Source organism: Salmo salar, chromosome 05, assembly GCF_965601325.2.
Source record: "Salmo salar chromosome 05, fSalSal1, whole genome shotgun sequence".
Lineage (NCBI taxonomy): Eukaryota > Metazoa > Chordata > Actinopteri > Salmoniformes > Salmonidae > Salmo > Salmo salar.
In genome coordinates this window covers 30,848,406-30,862,242 of record NC_138295.1, presented here as the reverse complement: position 1 = coordinate 30,862,242, position 13,837 = coordinate 30,848,406, and the positions used below count along the sequence as shown (strand labels likewise).

The 13,837-nt window shown below is 42.1% G+C and overlaps 1 long non-coding RNA gene across 1 annotated transcript; it reads right to left on the bottom strand.

The window, feature by feature from the left end:
- Positions 1 to 474: 474 nt before the first annotated feature.
- Positions 475 to 13,836, bottom strand: LOC106604586 (uncharacterized). Its single transcript, XR_001328699.3, has 6 exons — positions 13,604 to 13,836; positions 12,747 to 12,844; positions 12,428 to 12,550; positions 10,394 to 10,771; positions 10,111 to 10,240; positions 475 to 9,970 (listed from the first exon to the last, which is right to left on the bottom strand). It is a non-coding gene; the product is annotated as an uncharacterized LOC106604586 (long non-coding RNA).
- Between the last annotated feature and the right edge of the window lies 1 nt (position 13,837).

The window sequence follows — 13,837 nt, the reverse complement described above, 5'->3', positions numbered from 1 at the left end:
AACAATTGAACATCCTTGAATCAGTCATTAAAAACAACCAAAATCCATTAGATTACCTAATAACCCAACAAGAACTAAATGAAAAGCTCAAATCTATATAATCAAAGAATGTTTGTGGTCTAGATAACATGAGAAATGAAATGCTGAAAAACAACACACCTGAGTTGCAAAATGCTGTGCTTAAATTGTTCAACATGGTTTTAACTTCTGGCTGCTTCCCTGATGTCTGGAACCAGGGGCTCATCTCCCCTATCCACAAAAGTGGAGACAAATCAGACCCCAATAATTACAGGGGAATTTGTGTAAACAGCAACTTGGGAAAGGTTTTCTGTAGCCTTTTGTATACAAGAATTCAAACCTTTATTCAAGAAAAAAATTTAAGTAAATGTCAAATTGGATTTCTCCCTAACCATCACACTACTGACCATATATACACCTTACACACACTAATTAATAAACACGTCCACCAAAAAAAAGAGGGCAAAATCTTTGCTTGCTTTATTGACTTTAAAAAAGCATTTGATTCGATTTGGCACGAAGGGCTATTCTACAAAATTCTCCAAAGTGGGCTTGGTGGTAAGGTCAGACTTAATAAAATGTATGTACACAGAAAACAAGTGTGCAATAGAAATCAAAAACCAAAGAACAGAATTATTTTCACAACGTCGAGGTGTGAGACAAGGCTGCAGTTTGAGTCCAAATCATTTCAACATTTATACCAATGAATTAGCAGACATGTTGGACCATTCTCCAGCCCCAGGACTCACACTATTTGACACAGAGGTAAAATACCTGCTATATGCTGATGACTTGGTACTTCTATCACCAACCAAAGAAGATCTTCAACAGAACCTTAACATTCTAGAGCAATATTGCCATAATTGGGCCCTGGCAGTACATTTCCAAAAAACGAAAATCATGCTTTTCCAACAAAAAAACTGATGTCAGAAACACAAATATAAATTCACCCTGAACAACACCATAATTGAACACACAAAAAATTACACCTACCTTGGTCTGACCATATCTGCATCGGGAAACTTTAATATGGCAGTGAATGCACTCAAAGAAAAAGTCTGCAGAGCATTGTAGGCAATAAAAATGAAATGATTCAAAATCAACATCCCAATTAGAATTTGGACCAAAATATTTGACAGTGTAATCCTACCAATAGCTCTCTACGGAAGTGAGGTTTGGGGGCCACTCAATAAACTGGACTTTAATATGTGGGACAAACATCCAATTGAAGCCATACATGCAGAATTCTGTTGGAAAATCCTACAAGTCCAGAGAAATACAACAACTAATGCATGTAGGGCAGAATTGGGCCGCTTTCCAATAATAATGAAAATACAGAAAATATCATAAAAAATTTGGCTACATCTAAATTTAAGTCCAAATTCAAATCTGCAATTTAAAGCACTTCAAACCCAAGAGCCGAGCCTAGAAACAAGCCCTTTCAGTCAGCTTGTGTTGGACCTAAACAACCAAGCTGACACCAGCACTGCTTCAAAAGAAAGAATTCCAATAAACAAAATCATGAACCAATCAAAGGACTCATATTTACAACATTGGAAAAACGAAACAAAATCCCAAAGCCTACTAAATTGCTATCTGACCCTAAACAGAGAATATGAACTGGCTGATTACAGGCTGAGTGACCACCGATTGGCAACAGAAACCGGCAGACATAAAAAGACATGGCTACCCAAAGAGGAGCGTGTATGTGGTCACTGCACGACAGGGGAGGTAGAGACAGAGATGCACTTTCTCCTTTACTGTGATAAATATTCCTCACAAAGAGATTCATTATTCACAGAAATGACTACATTTATTCCAAATTTTTACTTATTAAACCCAGAGGAAAAACTAAAAATACTCATGGACGAAGGAGCAATGGCTCCTCTTGCAGCCAAATATGTATTTGCCTGCATAGCCTGAGGGACACTGAATAATAACATCTGCATAGTAAGCAGTAACTTACCAATTATTACTATTATTGTTATTACTATTATTATTGTTGTTTATCATTCCAAATAGTAGTGGAATGGGTGGTAATGGTAATGATAGCAGTTTAATGATGGTGATGGATGTTGTAGTACTGATGTAATGGTTAAGATGACCGTTTTTAGTTATAAGTTAGTTATAGTCATTTTCCATATTTAGATTTTTATATTTATTACATTTCTGCTATTGACTGTTACCATTATATTGTTATCATTTTTGTATTTAATTTTTGTCTTATTATTTATTACCATTTTATATTACTATTCTTTATTCTTTCTAATTTTATTACAATGTATATAGTATACATTATTGCTTTGGCAATATTGACACAATGTTTTCCATGCCAATAAAGCAGCTTGAATTTGAGAGAAAGCTAGACAGAGAGGGAGAGAGAGAGAAAGACAGACAGAGAGAGACAGAGTGAGAAAGACAGACAGAGCGAGAAAGATGACAGAGATTGTCTGTCTCTCTCGGTCTGTCTGAGAAAGATAGACAGAGAGAGAAAGATAGACAGAGAGATTGTCTGTCTGTCTGTGAGAGAGAAAGATAGACAGAGAGAGACAGAGAGAGAGAGAGATAGACAGTCGGAGAGAGAGAAAGATAGTCAGAGCTCACTTGCTTTGGCAATGTTAACACATTTCCCATGCCAATAAAGCCCCTTGAATTGAATTGATAGACAGTGGAGACAAATTTGATCCCAATAACTACTGCGGGATATGCGTCAACAGCAACCTTTGGAAAATCCTCTGTATTATCATTAACAGCAGACTCGTACATTTCCTCAGTGAAAACAATGTACTGAGCAAATGTCAAATTGGCTTTTTACCAAATTACCGTACAACAGACCACGTATTCACCCTGCACACCCTAATTGACAAACAAACCAAAACAAAGGCAAAGTCTTCTCATGCTTTGTTGATTTCAAAAAAGCCTTTGACTCAATTTGGCATGAGGGTCTGCTATACAAATTGATAGAAAGTGGTGTTGGGGGAAAAACATACGACATTATAAAATCCATGTACACAAACAACAGGTGTGTGGTTAAAATAGGCAAAAAACACACAGATGATTTCTTCCCACAGGGCCGTGGGGTGAGACAGGGATGCAGCTTAAGCCCCACCCTCTTCAACATATCTATCAACGAATTGGCGAGGGCACTAGAAAAGTCTGCAGCACCCGGCCTCCCCCTACTAGAATCTGAAGTCAAATGTCTACTGTTTGCTGATGATCTGGTGCTTCTGTCACCAACCAAGGAGGGCCTACAGCAGCACCTAGATATTCTGCACAGATTCTGCCAGACATGGGTGCTAACAGTAAATCTCAGTAAGACCAAAATAATGATGTTCCAAAAAAGGTCCAGTCGCCAGGACCACAAATACAAATTCCATCTAGACACTGTTGCCCTAGAGCACACAGAAAAACTATACATACCTTGGCCTAAACATCAGCGCCACAGGTAACTTCCACAAAGCTGTGAACGATCTGAGAGACAAGGCAAGAAGGGCATTCTATGCCATCAAAAAAAACATAAAATTCAACATAGCAATTAGGATCTGGCTAAAAATACTTGAATCAGTTATAGAACCCATTGCCATTTATGGTTGAGGTCTGGGGTCCCCTCACCAACCAAGAATTCACAAAATGGGACAAACACCAAATTGAGACAGCATGCAGAATTCTGAAGAAATATCCTCCGTGTACAATGTAGAACACCAAATAATGCATGCAGAGCAGAATTAGGCCGATACCCGGCTAATTATCAAAATCCAGAAAAGAGACGTTAAATTCTACAACCACCTAAAAGGAAGCGATTCCCAAACCTTCCATAATAAAGCCATCACCTACAAAGAGAAGAACCTGGAGAAGAGTCCCCTAAGCAAGCTGGTCCTTGGGCTCTGTTCACAAACACAAACACACCCCACAGAGCCCCAGGACAGCAACACAATTAGACCCAACTAAATCATGGGAAAACAAAAAGATAATTATTTCCAACGTGTCAAGTAATAAACAAAAAAACTGAGCAAACAAGAATGCTATTTGGCCTTAATTAGAGAGTATACAGCGGCAGAATAACTGACCACTGTGATTGACCCAAACTTAAGGAAAGCTTTGACTATGTACAGACTCAGTGAGCATAGCCTTACTATTGAGAATGGCTGCCGTAGGCAGACCTGGCTCTCAAGACAGGCTATGTGCACACTGCCCACAAAATGAGGTGGAAGCTGAGCTGCACTTCCTAACCACCTGCCCAATGTATGACCATATTAGAGACATATATTTCCCTCAGATTACACAGATGCCCAAAGAATTCGAAAACAAACCCGATTTTGATAAACTCCCATATCTGCTGGGTGAAATACCAGTGTGCCATCACAGCAGCAATATTTGTGACCTGTGCCACAAGGGCAACCAGTGAACAAACACCATTGTAAATACAACCCATATTTATGTTTATTTATTTTCCCTTTTGTACTTTAACCATTTGCACATTGTTACAACACCGTATATATACACACACATAATGAGATTTGTAATGTCTTTATTCTTTTGGAACTTCTGTGAGTAATGTTTACTGTTCATTTTTATTGTTTATTTCACTTTTGTATATTATCTACTTCACTTGTTTTGGCAATGTTAACATATGTTTCCCATGCCAATAAAGCCCCCTTGAAAAAGGAGCGAGAGAACGAGCGAGAATGCTGTCATTAGGTGAAGGTAAGGACCAAGGTTAAAGAGTACACGGCGAACATTTCCGGATTTTATAAACAGAGCCCCAAAATAAACTTCACATACTGACCCGGCAATATTTATGTAGCCTGTCCAGAAATTCCAAAAGTGTCTTTAAAAGGACAGGGGAGTCAGGAAAAGTGCTTTATATGGAAGGCTGCCTCTGTAAACACACATCTAGCATTTAGCACTGTTTATCTCATTCATGTCTTTGCCGCAAAAGTTATGTCAAACACAATACTCACCTCATTTCTCCCTGCCATTTTTTCCTCCTCATACCTACGCAATAAAGTAATCGCCATTCCAAAAACTGATTTCCAGAACTCCTCAGTAAGGTCACTGTCTGGTTACAATGAATAATCTTCAAAGAATAAATTCCAACGTTTCGATCTGAAGGCCTAGAGTTAAAAAACAATACTTGTAACACATCAAATCTATATATCAACTAAGCTAGCTAGGCATACATAAACCCTAACACAAAATGTAATTCAAGTACTATTTGGACAAACAAACGCATATAGTTTAAACATGGCAATGTGTATTTTTTTTAAAATAAGTTATACTTAACCACCAATAGTCTAAGCACAGTACATTGCTCCTATTCTCCTACCAAAGGGGTTCCCTGTTTAGAAGGCTTTGTAGTGGGTCCAGATGTGGCACACAACAACTGACACTGTTTAGACTGAAGAAATGACTCATCTGCCACAACTACGATCAGTTCACCAACACAACGACAACAAAGATGCCCAAAACCCTGGGAGAGACAGCATGACAGAAAAGCCGACTGATCTCCACTCAAAACAGTGGAAAAATACCTAGGGATAATCATGGATGGCTACAATAGAGATTGATTTACCAAAACGTCTGTTCAAATCAATAGGCCACCTTTCAATTGTTCTTCATGAGGTTTATATAACCAACTCTTCACCATCATTGATTTCTCCATTTATATGTTATTAATTGTGAAATGTAATTACGGCCCAAGACAGAGAGAGGGAAAAAGACTACTGTAGGATTTTAGGAATATTGTAACTACTCCCTAAGACATGTCGCCCATCAACTAGATTCAGCCGTGGGCTGACGCTTTCTTGAAGGGATGGTCAGGGGGACAGAACATAATTAGAAATCATTTGTTGAGTGAAAAATTGACTGCCAGAAACCAAACAGACATAATATTTGACTGAAACAATCATTTTAAACCTTGCCTACATTTGTATACGATCACATCTCTCTCCACTGCGTTGGAATTCTTTGGAGCAGATTTCCAAATTAAAATCACTTGGAGCTGATTTGCTGGTGTTTTTACAGTCTTTCATGTCTGACAATTCAACTGCGGGCAAAATTTGGCCCTTGGGCCACCATTTGGGGAACACTGCACTAAGACTTCCTAGCAGTTCAACTAAGTATTATGTTCTAATGTTCTCCACTAGAGGTTTCTATTGAGCAAGTCAGAATATACTTGGTCTAATGAATTCTACTCATAGGCTGCTATTGAAGGCTGACCTATCTTGCAATTTAGCATAGTCTCACAGTGAATATGGTGCATAACAGCTTGTGTTGACTTCCAATACCACTTTTATTCTATGATATCACTGCACTGAGTTATTACATAGCCTAAGACGCTTCAGGAGAGCAGACAAGTGTGGTAGCAAGGCAGAGGTCCTGGGTGAGTGAGTTGAGAGAGAGAGCGAGACAGAGGGAGAGTGAGCTGAAGAGGAGAAGCTACAAATAGCCTTATGCAGCCGGGTCTGGCAGGGCACCATTGTACTGGATGCGTGTGTGGGGGGGGGGGGGTTTGGGGTCCGGTCGTGTGTGTGACAACCTCACTGCTCCCACCATCTTTACAGGAAGAGGGGCTGCAGCGAGGCACGTTCCCCCTTGCAGGTCATTGTTACCAGAAGAGGACAGGGAATTGGGGGAAACAACTGGGGTTCCTTGAGATGTTTTCATGATGGCAGCAGAGGAAAAAACACATCAACATGGTGATGGATGAACAGGGTCTGCTAGTGGTCTGTCCCTCAACTCAACAAAGACCACAAGGTTGTGTATGGCCATCTCCACTGCATGATGTTGTTATTACATTGTACGTGCTGAAACACAAACATCCTACAGTTGTCCCCCCCCCCCTTAGTACAATACAGTAGTGTTAACCCTTTTATAGGACAGAAGAGGGAAAATCTGAGTGGGTTGTAATGGGTTCACTTGAAAAATTGTATGAAATAGCATTACTGGTAAGTACGGACCTATTAACTGAGCCATGACATGGTCCGACACGGCAAAGAGCTCCAATCTTCTCTGGAGACTGTTAGTTTTTCCTGTGGCGCACGTGAGGTTCTGTGTTTGTCTTGTGCTTAGTGTTTCGGGATCGGACAGAGAGGGGGAATCTCTTCCCTCCAGAGGTTTTCTCTGAAAACACTGCCAGTCACGTCTGGCCTCTACGGACGGTAAATCATGATTTTTGCCACAGCACTTCTGCGAGCCGAGGTAGTAGCCTCCTCTGGAAATACAATATGCCACATCCCCAGGACCACCCAGGAGGCTCTCAGCGTAGCGCACACACACACACACAACTGACCACCACAGAAACACCCCAACATCCTGGTTTCCTGACACTGTTTTCCCGGCTAGGGGGATTGGGTTGCAGGGTTAAGGCTGTATGGGCCATGAGGAATTTCACAACAAGTAAATGGTTTGGGTTTTACTTTAAAGAAGGTTTTTCTCAATGGGATCCACAAGCCAAAGTACAAGCCCACTTCCTTAGGTCAGGAGAGTCTCAGAGGGTTGGTGTGGTGAGCCACTCTGTCTCGTAGGCCTCACAGTAATCCAGCTCTAAATAAACCACAACATGGGAGTGGTGAGAAACATGGCTTTTTCATATATACTACCAGTCAAAAGTTTGGACACACCTACTCATTCAAGAGTTTTTCTTTATTTTTATAACGTGAAAGATCAGGACCCTGGGACTAAACACCTCCCTCTGCAACTGGATCCTGAACTTCCTGATGGGCCACCCCCAGGTGGTAAGGGTAGGCAACAACACATCTGCCACGCCGATCCTGAACACTGGGGCCCCTCAGGGGCGCGTGCTTAGTCCCCTCCTGTACTCCCTGCTCACCCACGACTGCGTGGCCAAACAGAACTCCAAAACCATCATTACGTTTTCTGACGATACAACAGTGGTAGGCGTGATCACCGACAACGATCAGACCTGGCAGTGTGGTGCCAGGACAGCAACCTCTACCTCAATGTGAGCAAGATAAATGAGCTGATCATGGACTATAGGAAAAGGAGGGCTGAACAGGCCCCCATTGACATTGTCGGGTCTGAAGTGGAACGGGTCGAGAGTTTCAAGTTCCTTGGTGTCCACATCACCAATGAGCTATCATGGTCCAAACACACCAAGACAATCGTGAAGAGGGCACAACAACACCTTTTCCCCCTCAGGAGACTGAAAAGATTTGGCATGGTTCCCCAAATCCTCAAAAAGTTCTACAGCTGCACCATCGAAAGCATCCTGACCGGTTGCATCACCGCCTGGCATGGAAACTACTCGGCATCTGACCATAAGGCGCTACAGAGGGTAGTGCGTACGGCCCAGTACATCACTGGGGCCAAGCTTCCTGCCATCCAGGACCTTTATACTAGGCGGTGTCAGAGGAAGTTTAGCAATCGGTACCAGAACGGCAAGCGGTACTGGAGCGCCAAGTCTAGGACCAAAAGGCTCCTTAACAGCTTCTACCCCCAAGCCATGAGACTGCTGAACACGTAATCAACAGCCTACCTGAACTAAATGGCCACCCAAACTATTTACATTGAGCCCCCCCCCCCCCCCTTCCATTAGTTTTTTCACTGCTGCTAAGCGTTGTCTATTATCTATGCATAGTCACTTTACCCATACCTACATGTACAAATTACCTCCGACTAACCTGTACCCCCGAACATTGACTTGGCACCGGTACCCCCTGTATATAGCCTCGTTATTGTTATATTATTGTGATACTTTTTATAATTTTTGTTACTTTAGTTTACTTAGGAAATATTTTCTTAACTCTTTCTTGAACTGCATTGTTGATTAAGGGCTTGTAAGTAAGCATTTCACTTAAGGTCTACACCTGTTGTATTCGGCGCATGTGACGAATAAAATTTGATTTAGAGAGCTGGGTCCAGGGCGTGGGGCCGGTTGGTGCCACAAGGACCAGCAGGTGGCCTGAGTGGCCCTCCTGGAGGAAGAGACCAACCAGGACAGTTAGGAAAGTTACCAAGTTTCAGTCAACTTCCCTGGTAAAACAAGCATTAAATCAGTCAATGAGGGGTTTGAATGTAAGAGAGCAATTGGAGTAGGATGAAGCAAGTATGCTTTTAAGGCAGTATGACTGTGCTTGAATTTGAGCATGTAGGTGTAATAAATGATTAATCAATAATCTTAGCCCTAATCAATGACCCAGACACTAAAAGCTCAAACATAAAGGACATTTCCAGACCATAAATGTGTCTGAAGGCTTAATAAATTACTGTTTTACATCTTCTGAAACTATCAGGCATTATCTGGCAATACAATATTAATACTATAAACAGAGCTCCTTGTACTATGTTCTAAAATGGGTGGTCTGGCTGAGAAATAATGCTATTTCCACCTCCCCCTATACCACAGGCCCAGCAGAGGGACCAAAACACAAATAAATTACAGTGAGAGTGGAGGGAGAAGAATTCTGGGAGCAGGAAGTGCTTTCGCCACATTCCACAGCAGCAGGCCCTTGGTGGTTGGTGACCTTGGATTATACAACAAGCCTTAGCATCGGTATGGAAAATAGATAGCAGGAGGGAGAGCAGCTACTTCAGTGCACCATCTGCACCAAGGAGCTGGGCTGGGGAGATGAAGATATACTTGGCCATAACGTGATGCCAATTTGGCACATGATGGCGACCAGCGGTGATGGGTTTCCCAGGCTCCCTGTGTTCTCTAAAGGGGCGGAGGGCGGCTGTCGAGCCATCTCTGATCATGGGCCTGCGCTCTCTTTTTCTCATTAGACTGATTCGCTGACAGAACAAAAATCAAGATTCAGCAGGCACTCAGCAGACAGAGGGAGAATGTCTGAAGGATGTCCAGGAAAGAGGGGGATATTTTGGATGTCAGTCTGCATTTCTGAGGTTGATATGTATTTTTTCTCTCAATATTTACCTTTGAGAGGCTCCTGTGAATATCTGCCTCAATCTGACCTCTGTTTCACCATAAAATCTGTAAAGACAGGTCGAACATGACAACAAAATAAACAAAGGTCACTTGATATGGATGTACGAGCATCACTAACCCTCAATACATGATCTTGTACTTGGTACCCAACCACATTTCATTAGGTAGGAATAATATGACCATACTTGCTCATGATTTCTGGACGGTTGATTACGGTCATATGTGCCCCGACCTCATTGTCTATGGCTCATCCAGTCATAGTCTTTCCTGTTCCCGGGGGGCCATAATGGAAAACCCCCCTATGAGGTGTGATTCCTGTATGCAAAAATAACAAAATCAACATCACATTAGCACAAGAATTGAATGAAATGCATAAAATCAGAGTTGAGTTTCCATGAATTTGAAATATAGCATATTGTTTTTGATGAAGAATTTTCCAATTCAAAGAAAAACCATATATTTGTGTACCGTAGTTGGCGAAGTCTCTCTCGGGATCATACTGTATATGACTTTTGACCTCAGGGCTGCCGTATCCTCCTCCTCTTGAGCCTCTTTGTGCCCGTCTCTGAACTTCACCTAATGCTCCACCTCTAGACTGAGACTGCCCTGCTCAGACTCAGCGGGAGTCTGGGGGTTGCAGGGGAGAGTTGGAGGGACACAGGGCAGGGGATACTGGATGCAGGACCAGGCTGCCCCGGATCCCTGGCCTGCACCTCAGGTCCATGGAGGTGGAGCCCAGCGCTGAGCTCGTCAGAGGCCTCCTCTGTATCAGGCTCCAGTTCCGGGGTAGGCAGGGGTCTCTGCAGGGAGACGCCGTCGACCCCCGTCACCCGCAGACTACACGCTCTGCCAAAATACATCAGGGAGAGTGAGTTTCCAGAGAGTTGGATCTTTCCATCTGAAATATGAGTGTATGGTAATGTAATGCAAAGTGTTACATTGAAAAGTGTTGCAATACATATTTGGCGCGGCTGGTAGCCTAGTGGTTAGATCGTTGGGCCAGTAACCGAAAGGTTGCTGGATCAAATCCCAGAGCTGAAAAGGTAAAAATATGTCGTTCTGCTCCTAAACAAGGCAGTTAACCCACTGTTCCCCGGTAGGACGTCATTTTAAATAAGAATTTGTTCATCATCCTTCTGTCTGCATTTAGAAATAAAAAGCAAAAGAGTGCATTTATCATTCATCATGCAATTAACGTAACTGTGATGGTATAACTGTGAGTCATCACTCAACTGACTGTCAAACTGTTGTTGCAGGTGTCTCACCAGCAGATGGCGACATTTTTCTATAAGTATAAAACATTTTATGGCGTATGGCTATACTTTTATTTTTTTATTTTTTATTTCACCTTTATTTAACCAGGTAGGCAAGTTGAGAACAAGTTCTCATTTACAATTGCAACCTGGCCAAGATAAAGCAAAGCAGTTCGACAACATACAACAACACAGAGTTACACATGGAGTAAAACAAACATAGTCAATAATACAGTAGAAAAATAAGTCTATATACAATGTGAGCAAATGAGGTGAGATAAGGGAGGTAAAGGCAAAAAAGGCCATGGTGGCAAAGTAAATACAATATAGCAAGTAAAACACTGGAATGGTAGATTTGTAGAAGAAAGTGCAAAGTAGAAAATAAATAATGGGGTGCAAAGGAGCAAAATAAATAAAATAAATAAATACAGTAGGGGAAGAGGTAGTTGTTTGGGCTAAATTATAGATGGGCTATGTACAGGTGCAGTGATCTGTGAGCTGCTCTGACAGCTGGTGCTTAAAGCTAGTGAGGGAGATAAGTGTTTCCAGTTTCAGAGATTTTTGTAGTTCGTTCCAGTCATTGGCAGCAGAGAACTGGAAGGAGAGACGGCCAAAGGAGGAATTGGCTTTGGGGGTGACCAGAGAGATATACTGGAGCGCGTGCTACAGGTGGGTGCTGCTATGGTGACCAGTGAGCGGAGATAAGGGGGGACTTACAAGTAAAGTGAGGTTAGTCTTAAGGCTTCCAATGCTTCAGTTCGGCTGGCACCTAGCCAAACTCGGCTAAACTCCAAACGAGTGTTCCTCGAATAGTCCCTTAAAATACCTTCACTTGAAAAAGCAGCAATAGTACTGTTTGTCCATCTTAAGATGCCGTAGCCAGTGTACTTCCTCAAACTAGTCAGACTGTATCTAAGACAGCTCAAGAAATGTCATTTTTGCCAAGGAGAGAAAGATGGACAGAGAGAAAGAGAGAGAGAGAGAGAGAGAGAGAGAGAGAGAGAGAGAGAAAGATGAACAGAGAGAGAGATGGACAGAGAGAAAGATGGACACAGAGAGAGAGAAAGATGGACACAGAGGAGAGAGAGAGAGAAAGATGGACAGAGAGAAAAAAAAATGTGCACAAACACCCGAAAAAACCCTTGCCGAAGACCAAAACGAACAAAAACGTCATCATAATATATGCACAAACTGTTCTGAATTGTTTTGGATAGGAAGCATGCAGACGCCTTTAAACCTACTAGTTTACCTGGTGGAGAGATGCACATCTTCTGCCTGTAACACAGGCCCTATCAGGGGGTGAAGAGTCACTCCATCCCCAGGCTTCACTTTCAGACTGTTCTGAGTACTTTTCTGTAGGCCTACTTTACTCCTGGGGAAAGATGATGCCAGCATAGAAACTTGGCCTGGAAATAAACTGACAGCCTTTGTGCCAGTCTAATATTATTCACCATATCAACTGTGTCTGTGTCAATTGTTGATAATGTCCCCCCACAGTGCAATTCATTGTCAATAAGCACATGCACATATACAATATTCCATTACGTTGATAAACATTGTTGACATACCTCCTGTTGCCCAGTATGCCTCGACAATAGGACTGGTCATCCAGCTTTTACACTCAGCCCTGCTGATGTCCTGAATATTTTGGGAAGTTTATAATCTGCTGTACACAAATGTTGAAATAGAATGTTAGGATTTTCTAAACTTGAAAAGAGAATGTTTTGTCAAGAGTGAAATCACTGGCATACCACACATCCCTGCAGGGAGGGGGCTTTCTTGTGGAGTTGGTGGCCTGCTGGAGGTTACATGCAAGGCATTGTATGTACTCATTGCAACTTTCATCCATCATCAGCAGGTAAGTGCATGCATCCATGTTAATTGGTGTGTATATTTATTTTACCTTTATGTAACTAGGCAAGTCAGTTAAGAACAAATTCTTATTTTCAATGACGCCCTAGGAACTTGTTCAGGGGCAGAACGAGACTTTTACCTTGTCAGCTGGGGGATTCGATCTTGCAACCTACTGGCCCAATGCTCTAACCACTAGGCTATCTGCCACCCCACGTTATCTTTGTTGCATATCTGATTAATGCCATCCTTGCCTTGTCCGTCAGTTTTGGTGGGCAGCCCTCTCTTGGTAGGTTTGTGACATCTTTTTTGGGGCGGCACGTAGCCTGGCGGTTAAAAGAGCGTTGGCCCAGTAACCGGTATCCCCGAGCAGATTAAAAATCTATTGATGTGCCCTTGAGCAAGGCACTTAACCCGAATTACTCCTGTTAGTCGCTCTGGATAACTGCGTCTGCTAAATGACGAAAATATATGGTACATGAAATGTACATCGTATTCAGGCATGATATTATTTAAGAGCAACATAACTAGCTAATTAACGTTAACTAGATACTTTTCTCAACTGAGTCAATACCTGTAAATTAAGTTAGTTGTTGTTGTGATTGCTGCCTCGTGCCCAGAGTTTTGCAAGCTATTTAAGTCACTAGAGCCATCTCTCAGTTCCCTTGAGTTGTCACCATCATTGACTCTCCTAACTTTGCGTTTTGTTTTTCTTTCTTTGTCTTTAATTTATCAACAGTGTGCATGTGAAGCAGAAGTTTTAACACCAGCATGGGTGAATCAACTGAGATAAACTTCCTGGTTAAAG